We start from the raw sequence: 9,262 nt of genomic DNA, 5'->3' as shown, positions 1-9,262 counted from the left end.
GTAATCCTGGCACTCTGGGAGGCCGAGGTGGGTGGACTGCTTAAGGTCAGGAGTTTCGGGCCAGCCTGATCAACACGGTAAAACCCCATCTCTTCTAAAAATACAAAAATTAGCCCAGCATGGGTGGCGGGTGCCTGTAATCCCAGTTACTCAGGAGGCTGAGACAGGAGAATCGCTTGAACCTGGGAGGCAGAGGTTGCGGTGAGCTGAGATCACTCCACTGCACTCCAGCCTCAGTGACAAAAAGAGAGAGACGCTATCAAAAAAAAAAAAAAAAAAGTCATACCATGTCACTCTTCTGCTTCAACATCTCCAGTGGCTTCCACCTCACTATGAATAAAAAGCCAAAGACCTTATCATGGCCTAGAAAGCCCTTCATGGGCTAGGACCCCATTGCCTTTCTGACCTCATCTTCTATCACCCTTTCCCTAATTGATTCCAATGTAGCCACACTGGCTTGCTTTCTGCTCCTCAAATACTCTATGATACCGCCTCCTATTCTTTCCTCACGCTCTTTGCACTTGAGATACCCTCTGCCAAGAATAAATTTCTGCCAGATATCCATTTGGTTGGCCTTCTCACTTACTTCAGAACTCTGCTCAAGTAGCACCTTATCCGAGAGGTCTGACCACCATAGAAAAGAGCTTATATACCAGATCCAATTTATGTGCCTCCTCAGATTCATTTGTCCTACCTGTTCCCAGACATCAGCCATTTGCCCTACTTCCTAGATGGAGTAGCTCCACCAAATGCAATTAAAGCTCTGCAATTCTTGTGATCAAACCCCTGGCTGACACCTTCATCTGCTCATCTCTTAGCTCTGCTGGCTGAGTCGGCTTTCCCCGTGCAGAGAGAGTCAGCCCTCTATAGCTCCTGAGTCCAGGTCCAAACCAACTTGGCCCATGAAGGTTCTGGCTTCCCCAATAGCTTCCCAGAGAGACCAGATAACACAAACCAGAAGTGGAACATTGTGTTAGGAAAGCTTTGATCGGTGAGAAACAAAAGATGGGAAGAAAGCAACATAAACTGCCCTCCTTTCCTCCCTCCAGCAGACAGTTTTAAAGCATAAAGCTCCATATAGCCTCTCTTGAAATGTCCTTAGTGACCAAGCAGCCAACTATGCCTTCTGGGGCTGTGACCAAATGCGCCACCTTTTATTTGCTTCTCTGATTTCACTGCTTTATGTTCCTTTTTCCCCTACTTTTGCTGCCCTGGAACTGCATCTCCTAAGATTTTTAGGACATAAGGTGTATCTCAGGCTCTGTGTTTTAGGGAATCTAAGATATGCTTACACACACACACACACACACACACACACAATCAAACTATACTCAAAACCCTGATCCTGCTTTATTTCTCTTCTCTGTTTATCACTTATCTTTGTGTCTATTGCCACCAGTAGAATGTAAACTCCATGAGAGCAGAGACTATTTCTTTTGCTCACTGCTGTTTTCCAATGCCTGTAACAGTGACTTGCACATAGTGGGCATTTAATAAATATGGGTTTAGGGTCAGGCACGGTGGCTCACACCAGTAATCCCAGCACCTTGGGAAGCAGAGGCTGGGGGCTTGCTTGAGGCCAGAAGTTTGAGACCAGCCTGAGAAACATAGTGAGACCTCACCTCTACAAAAAAAATTATTTTTAATTAGCTGGGCAGAGTGGCATGCACCTGTAGTCTTAGTTACTCAGGAGGGTGAGATGGGAGCATCACTTGAGCCTGGGAGTTCGAGGCTGTAGTGAGCTATGATCACGTGACTGCACTCTAGCCTTGGTGACAGAGGGAGACCCTGTCTTTAAGTGTGTGTGTGTGTGTGTGTGTGTGTGTGTGTGTGTGTTTAGACAATGAATAAATGAGAATTTTGTTTGCCTGTGTGGAATTAGGTACCATTTTACATTAAAAAAAAAAACAGAAACTTAAGGAGTTCAGGCTTTTATTCATGATCTACTTTTTTATGTCAATGTTTCCACATGGAATATTTCCTGATCTTCTCACTCTCCTGAATTTCACCTAACTTCATTGGTTATCTCTCAACTCAAAGTTCAACTCCTCTTAAAACCCGCTTTCCCTAATTAGGCTCCCTAGTGACATAAGTATTCCCTTGCATAACAGTCATTTTTTTCAATCCCCCTAGATAGTGCACGTATACCCTTAAGAGTATACTTTATGCATTTTACCCATTCTCACAGAACTGCATAATATCCTAAAATAGATTCAGAATGTCTTTAGCCCTTTCTCTACCACACACCTCCTCAGAGATACACACGAGGCTGTTCCCTCCCACATCCAAACCCCTCCTGCTAATCCTGTCAATAATAACTACTAATTGCTGAGCACATACAATATAATAGGCAATGTGGTAGGCATTTGATCCTCACAAAAACCCTGAAAAGTATAAAATACCTTAAAACTCACTCATATTAAAGTGTTTGGGTCTTACTATATTCTCCTCTGAGTTATTAGGCTGGATGAAGCTGACTTAGTCAACAGAAATGAATCAGTCTGGCACAACTTTATTCAACAAGGAGCAAGTGATTCCATGGGAAAAGCAAGCCTGCCTCCTTCCTCATACTCCTCAGTTTACAGTCCTGCCCAAATCAGTGATCCATGGCTTTGTAAGTCTCCTGGAATGGCTTCATGAGAATACATCCTGTCTCTATGTAATTTAAAGCTCCTTGAGATCAGACATGTATTTTATCTCTTGGCTGTTTCTGGAAAACTGTATTGTTTCTTGAATCTATTTACTACCCAATCTATTTACTACCCCTAGTATAAACTCTTGATCAAACACATTATAAGATAAAATCAGTCATAAGAAATTGGCCTTAAAAATTCAAAATTATCTAGAAGACCATTTAAAATATGGATTTAGATATATTTTCATTAACAGTTTCATCCTATGTGTATATTGCATCTTGACATATTGGTTAATGATTATGGTATGCATATACAGAACTGTGCTTTAAAATAATGGTAATGATAACAAGAACCAATCACAATTAACAAACTACTTCAAAAATAAGAAAAAAGAGAAATAATGTACCCTAAAACACACACACAAGCCTGTGCAATTTTTCAAAGATGTTTAAATTAAGTAAAACTCAACCCTTTACTTTAAAAGCTTTCACTAGACACATAAAGTTTCCTTTTTTTTTTTTTTTTTTTTCAGACGAAGTCTCGCTCTTGTCCCCCAGGCTGGAGTGCAATGGCACAATCTCGGCTGACTGCAACCTCCGCCTCCCAGGTTCAAGCAATTCTCCCGCGTCAGCCTCCTGAGTAGCTGCTATTACAGGCGCCTGCCACCACGCCTGGCTAATTTTTGTATTTTTTTAAGTAGAGACGGGGTTTCACCATGTTGGCCAGGCTGGTCTCAAACTTCTGACCTCAGGTGATCTGCCCACCTTGGCCTCCCAAAGTGCTAGGATTACAGGCATGAGCCACTGCGCCCAACCTTAAAGTTTCCTTTTAACAGTGAAAATCAAAAGGCTACATTTTATTATGAAATTCTAATTTTTTGCTTTGGTGAATGTTAAAATAATACATGCAAAATAATTTGGTACAAACTAAAATGGACACCTTTGTCAACAAATACGGGACTTTTTAACCAGTTTAAAATCTTTCAAACAAGGAAGTTCAGTGGAATTTGAATCCGTTTTCATAAGATTTATAGAAACCATTCCTGAGATTTTATTTTGAATCAAGAATTTGGACAAATTCTACTGTTTTACAAAGTTTGTTATGTAATTTGAATGGGTCCAAATATTTCTTTTTTACCAAGTCTCAGCATATGATTTTCACTAGGTTGTGTTTCAATAATAAAATGTATGAAGAACTGCACTTTTTTCAAACCGCCAAAGGTAAAATATGCAGATAAGATGTATTCCCAGGAGTAAATAACTTCTTTAACAATAAAGCTGTGTAAATAACAGAGTGACTCCTTTGACCAAAATTTTAAAAGGATTTGGCTAAGTTTCCTGAGAAAGATCACATGTGACATCCTGCTATATACAGGCAAGCATTTGCAGCTAAGGAATTGGAGCCAGAAGTGCACAAAATACTGCAAGATGTCATCAGTTTAGTTAATTTTATGTTTAAAAAAACTTTAAAATATAGTTAATTTAATTGTTTAGAATAAATTGAGAGAATAAATTAAACTCAATTTATATTTACTTACGGATGTATTTTCTACAGCACAGAGGTTTGCTTGTGGCAAAGTATTAAAAATTAGAACTAAAAACATATATTTACAAAATAGACAAGTGTTCCAAATATGCTAACCTTGTCTGTGATGATAACGGGGCTATCCATTGCATGCATGCTACCTCTCAAGTATTTTTTTAATATTAATAAACATGGTGGAGCAACTGGCTTGAGTGATTGGAAACAAGATGCAGGACCCCAACGCAGACACTGAGTGGAATGACATCTTACCAAAAAGGGTATCTTGCCCCCCAAGGAAAGTCTGAAAGAATTGGAAAAGGAGGTGGAAGAGGAGCAACGCATCCTCCAGCAGTCAGTGGTGATAACATATAAAGATAGAACTTTGAAAGAGCTGGAGGATCATGAAGATGAGTTTAATGAGGAGGATGAATGTGCTATTGAAATGTACACATGGCAGAGACTGGTTGAGTGGAAGCATCTAAACGGAAGAATACATTTGGAGAAGTTTTGGAGATCTCAGGGAAGGATCATATTCAAGAAGTTGCCAAAGCTGATGAGGGCTCGTGGGTCATCTTGCACCTTTACAAACGAGGAATTCCTCTCAGTGCCCTGATAAACCAGCACCTCAGTGGACTTGCCAGGAAGTTTCCTGATGTCAAATTTATCAAAGCCATTTCAACAACCTGCATACCCAATTATCCTGACAGGAATCTGCCCACGATATTTGTTTTCCTGGAAGGAGATATTAAGGCTCAGTTTTATCGTCCTCTGGTGTTTGGCGGCACACACCTGACAAGAGATGAGTTGGAGCGGAAACTGTCTGAATCTGGAGCAATTAAGATGGACCTGGAGGAAAACCTTAAGAAGCCGATTGAAGACATGTTGCTGTCCTTACTGCGGCGCTCTGTCCCCATGAGGAGGGACAGCGATTCCAAGGGTGACTGAGGCGGCAGCTGCTATCACATGCTGAACTGTCTTGTAACAAATTGTCTGGATTTTTTAAAAAAGGAAAAAGCAAGAATGAATCCTTCTGGTTTTTAGCTTTGTATAAATTATGTTTCAAATCTTTACATTTTAGAAATAATCATTGCTGGAACTGTTAAATATTTTGGAACTCTTTTAATTATAGTATTTCCTCTAAAAACTTAAAAAAAGCTATTGGTATGGCAAAAATAAAAAATAAAAAATAACTTATCCCTTCAAGGTGAAAGTTAATGTTTCAATAATGAATTCGAAACAAATTTTTTTTTTTTTTTTGAGACGGAGTCTCGCTCTGTCACCCAGGCTGGAGTGCAGTGGCGCAATCTCGGCTCACTGCAAGCTCCGTCTCCCGGGTTCATGCCATTCTCCTGCCTCAGCCTCCCGAGTAGCTGGGACTACAGATATGATTTAGATGCAAAAACAAGATAAATGCAATCATCATCAATTTTTTTAAATCTCCTATTAGCACATTCTAAAACGTTGGAAACGATATTTAAACCAGTTTAAAATTCTTCTAAAAAAAAATTTCAGTGGAATTTGAAACCATTTTGATAACAATAAAACAACCGTAATATTGCCTAATTGTCTGTAAGAACTACTGATTGACATCAAAGAAGATGGAAATCTACTAGCCAAATTTTAACATAAGCATTTTCAAATTTGGTGAATGGGAATTACTTAAAACAGCCAGTAAGGAAATTCTTCCATTTGGATTTATGCGTCTTTGTGAGACATGTTTTTTAGTTGCAAAAACCATTACAACAAAGTGCTGAAAAGCTGAATTGAGAAACACATTTGAATGTTTTAACAAAAGTTAAAGAAATTTTTTAACAAAAGTTTGTAAAATAGTGATGCATACTCAAATATAATTATAATTTTAGTGACAGCAAAAACTTCTGTACTATTAATAATTTAAATAAAAATAAAGCAATGATTATCATTAGCATAGCTTTTTGTTTTGTTTTGTTTTTGTTTGAGACCGAGTCTCGCTCTGTCACCAGGCTGGAGTGCAGTGGCACGATCTCGGCTCACTGCAACCTCCGCCTCCCAGGTTCAAGCAATTCTCCTGCCTCAGCCTCCCGAGTAGCTGGGATTACAGGTGCATGACACCACACCCAGCTAATTTTTGTATTTTTAGTAGAGATGGGGTTTCACCGTGGTGGCCAGGATGGTCGCGATCTCTTGACCTCATGATCGGCCCACCTTGGCCTCCCAAAGTGCTGGGATTCTAGGCATGAGCCACCACACCCAGCCAGCTCAGCCTTTAGGGTTATAATTGGTATAGGTTTTATGATATACGTAATAGATATTGACATGGTAGCTTGTCTATAACTTACAAATGAGTAAAAATACATATAGTGAGGATACACACTCAAAATTCTTCTACTAATGGGACATGCAAACAAAACTTTTGGAAGGCAGTGCTATTTGTGATGTATTTTGTGAACCCACAGCATCAGTGTAACATGTGACATTGTTGGAAATGCAAATTCTGGGGCTCCACCCTAAACCTACTGAATCAGAATCTCTGGGAGAGAGGAACAGGAATATGGTTTTTAACAAGATCTCAAAGTGATTATCTAAGGCATGATACAGATCTAATCAAGACATTCCTCTTTAAAAGCTGCCTGCTGCTTATGAAATTGAAGCAGCCTTCTCACCATATGATTTAAAGGCTTTCCAAATACAGCGAAGCCTCCCTTAATGGCCTGTGTCTATGACTCCTCACCACTTTGGAAGCCCCAGGTATTCTTGGGTGTACCTTCTCTTCTCTCCTCTTTTCTTCACCTGGAATTTCTCCCCAGTCCAATTACGTCTGCTTAACCAAAACCTTTACAATATTCAATGCCTACCTCAAAAGTTACCTATTCTAAGAAAATTTGCAGAATCTTAGTGAAAAAAAAAAAGCCTACATATTTTTCCCCCTATTCTTTTTTATAATGCCCATGGCATCTTGTTTGTTCATCTCTCCTTGGCCCGTATTGCATCATGCATTATAACCATTTGCGTACTTATCTAATTCCTTCTAAAGATTGTAGGCTCCTAGAGAGAGACTTGCTTAATCTTTCTTTATACCCTAGCTTAGCACAGGCCTGGAAGGCTCTAATTGCTAGATACAGAATTGAAATAAAATTCCACAACTGAGCTCAGCCCACACTGTCTTCTTCCTTTGTCACTCTACTGGGGACACTAACTCATCATGAAGAACCTGAATTTCTCCAGAACTTTCCACATACTTGGGTAACTCACTGGCTTTCTCTTCCCCTCAGATTGCATTTCTGAGTTGCACAATCTCTTCTGATCACTTAGTCATGATTGCAATTTAAACACTAGAAAGCAAATGATGATTTAAAAAAAAAAAAAAAAACGGTTGTCATGTTTGAGGTCTTACCAGTGCCAGATACTGTACAAAGTGCTTTAGATGATTGTCTCATTCAGTCCTGACAAAACCTCTGCTTGGTGGATATATTATCACTCCCATTTTACCAGATGAGGAAACTGAGGTGCAGAAAGGGCTACTAGAGTAGTAAGGCCAGGACTGGAATCCCGGCTGGCTGACTGCAGAACCTGCAAAATCAACCTCTCCATTACCCTGCTGAGAATAGAAGATACTATTCCACAGCCATCCTTATATTAAATCCAATCCCTAGCCCTCCTAACCACATGAAAAAGCACATGCATTAGAGTCAATCTTGATGACAATATAAAAACTATGATTTTACTATGTAAATTCAATTTAAATCTAGATCAAAGAAATCTAAATTACTCTTCATTTAGGCTGTAATCTTATATTCCAAAGCTTAAATGCTTATAAGAAAGCTTTATCTAATTTAAGATTACTAGCTCAAATATAAGTACAGACTTAATACTACTTTTCCTCTAAAGTAATCAGTACAAAGAGTTCTATTCTTCCCATAGTAAAATATGTCATAGAACTTGAACTACTAGGCAATCACTATCTTTTCTTTATAAGAAAAAAAAAGCTTTTGAAATATGTACCATAACCTCTGAAAAATACAATTATCCTCCCAAAGAAATTAGGCATTTTTTTCTGACAAAAACTATGGGCAATTGATCTATAGTTCTTTTCTTCGTCAAAAAATTATTGTATATTGTGTAATGATCATTATAATTAAAAATTAAGATGGCTTGCAATAATTCCACCATTATTTGATTCAAAATCTTTATAAAATATTGGCATTTTCCAACATTTATTTTTCCTGTCTATGTTCCATTTAAGGCCAAATTTTCAAACCCAGCTGCCAAATTACACATATAATTACTGCATTTGCGCACAAAAATGTGATAATTGCTTACACAATTTCAGAGGCCAGCTTGAGGCTCCTTTCCAAATTTGTTTTACATGTACAGTGCGGTGTATGTAGTTTTATATGAAAATTGGAAAAGTAAAATTCATGGTTTGTCTGGGTGATGTGTGAAAATGGATACAAAATAAAGCCTTTCTATAAATGCCTGGGCCTGTCTTCGTATTTTCTCCCAATAGACCTTTATAAAAGTCTTATAGAGCAGCTCAAACTTCAGCTAGTGTTGGAGCAATGGCAATGAAAGGGGATGATGCCTGGTATAACACCTTAAATAGTTCAGGTGCCCATTTTGTTGATCGACATATTGTCATGAGGCATTCTTCTGTCTATAAACTGCTCCCATCAACCTGGGCAAGAAAGATAAAGGTAATATAAGGCCCGCAATCATACAGTCAGCCAAGATGACACCAGCCTCAATAGGGCAGAGTAGTTGAGCACTGGTGGCTGGGGATTTACCCTTCCAGCTTTGCCTGACAGTTGATTTTACAGTTTGGCAAGCATGCACTATGGATATAGCTCACAATGGGTATTCCTAGTGGAAGCTTTGTTTCAAGAAAAGGCAAAGAAACAAGACCTAGCTAGTCATACACATTAGTGAGATGATCTAAGATATTTTTGTTTCAAAACAAAAGTGGGCGGAAAATTATGGCCAGTTGCACATGAACCAATACCTATCCTCAAAAGATCTACTTTCCAGACTCAAGGATTATGAATCTGATCTCTGACTATTACCAAATATCTGACTACAGAACTGACCAGAAGCAATTAGGTCAGAAGCCTGTTAAATACTGAAGG

At 38.8% G+C, this 9,262-nt stretch overlaps 1 pseudogene; it reads left to right on the top strand.

The window, feature by feature from the left end:
- Window positions 1–4,387: 4,387 nt before the first annotated feature.
- LOC100587162 lies at window positions 4,388–5,105 on the top strand (annotated as a pseudogene).
- Window positions 5,106–9,262: the final 4,157 nt, after the last annotated feature.

The sequence above is a fragment of the Nomascus leucogenys genome, chromosome 8 (assembly GCF_006542625.1).
Source record: "Nomascus leucogenys isolate Asia chromosome 8, Asia_NLE_v1, whole genome shotgun sequence".
NCBI classification, from domain to species: Eukaryota; Metazoa; Chordata; class Mammalia; order Primates; family Hylobatidae; genus Nomascus; species Nomascus leucogenys.
Note: the sequence above shows the minus strand (reverse complement) of the source record. Positions and strands in the feature narration are given on the sequence as shown.